The sequence below is a fragment of the Penaeus monodon genome, chromosome 34 (assembly GCF_015228065.2).
Source record: "Penaeus monodon isolate SGIC_2016 chromosome 34, NSTDA_Pmon_1, whole genome shotgun sequence".
Taxonomy (NCBI): Eukaryota; Metazoa; Arthropoda; class Malacostraca; order Decapoda; family Penaeidae; genus Penaeus; species Penaeus monodon.
In genome coordinates, this window is record NC_051419.1 from 11,733,975 (window position 1) to 11,735,537 (window position 1,563).

Consider the following 1,563-nt stretch of genomic DNA (forward strand, 5'->3'; position numbering starts at 1 on the left):
AATATATTTCACACTATGTTTACGCCGTTCATAATTATATACATCCGGAAGGCAAGCGTCGTTGAAACAAGCAATAATTCACTATGCATCAGTCTAGAAAAAACATATACTTTGGGAAAAAAGAGACAGGCAAATTATAAAGAAAGGAAATCAGTTTAAAGAAAGTTGTCTTCGCAAGAAACGACCTTTATTCACGTCCCGAATAAGGTCTGCCCTCTCGTAACTCTTGGTTAAAGTACCGCCTTAAATCCTCCACTAAAAATGGAGGCTGTTTCGCCAAAGAGTCTCCCACTGAGAGGCGAGACGCACGCGACGCGAGTCTTATCCAAATCCGCGCCAAGGGCGATTATCGTCTTTCGGCGAGCGGAGGCGCCACTCAGCCATCGGTTTTAGTAGAATCATGTACAGTAACTTACGAAGGCACTAAATCGCCAGTTGCCAGTTCACGATCCGAACGACCTCGATCGTCCACCTGGAGCGAAGGATTCGAGGAAGTCGGTCTTAGAGCGCGTTTGCACAAGGTTTTAGATCCTGACGCTCGCACTTCTCAATAGAGAGAATCGCATTGGTTTCTTATTGGATGTGCCAGGCGGTTACAGCGGATACGTGCATCGATCAAGCATCGGGATCGTAAAATCTACATTATCATGGGTGTGACGGTAATGCGTGAGGAACTTCGTTTCAGCGTCGTAACGCTGTCGCGATGTCACTAGCATGGGAAAAGACTCCATGGATTCTCGAAGTAGTGGTGGCAACGGCCGGTAGAGGGCTATATAGTACTAAGGACAGAAGTCGTCTGTGATTGGTTAATACTTATTTAAGGTGCTTCGATGTGTGTCACGTGACCCCTCGTAGTCCAGGATGCGCGCGCAGGCATACTGTACATAGTCCTACGCCGCCTGAGGCTCTCCTCCCCGCCCACGGGCCGCGGGAGCTCCCTCACCTCCTTTTTCCGTTTCTCGAAGAGGGATGGATGGAGGGAGAAAGGAAATGAGGAGAAAAGGGAAGAAGGATTAGTCGAAAAAGAAGGAAAAGACGAAGGAGAAAGCGGAGAGAGGGTAGGAGGAAGAAGACGAAAGGCGAAAAAGAGAGAGTGACTCGACCTCGTGCAGGCAGTGATATGCCCCATGTAAGATACCTGCATGCTGACTCTTTGACACACAACGTTACTCCGTGTTGATTGAGATTCGGCATCTCGCTCTGAGGATGCTTGCAAGCGCTTACTGATCTAAAAGAAGTATTATCTTTTTTATCTTCCCCACGCATCAGAAGCTTTCGAGCCAAAGCCACGGAACAGGAGTGTTTTGGAACACTTAAGGATGACCTCTTATTGAATCATCAACCAGACATCGACCTTAAGGGTATATACATGATACTGGAAACACAGATACGAACGATACCATAGAAAACGTAGTTAGTCTCGTATGACGACATTAACTGGCCTAAGGACCAATGTCATTTTATCGCAATTCATCATTAAAATAAGGACGAAACAAAGAACAATCTCTGATAAACCAATCGGCACTTTTTCCAAATTTCTTAAACTTTCACATTTAACCTAAC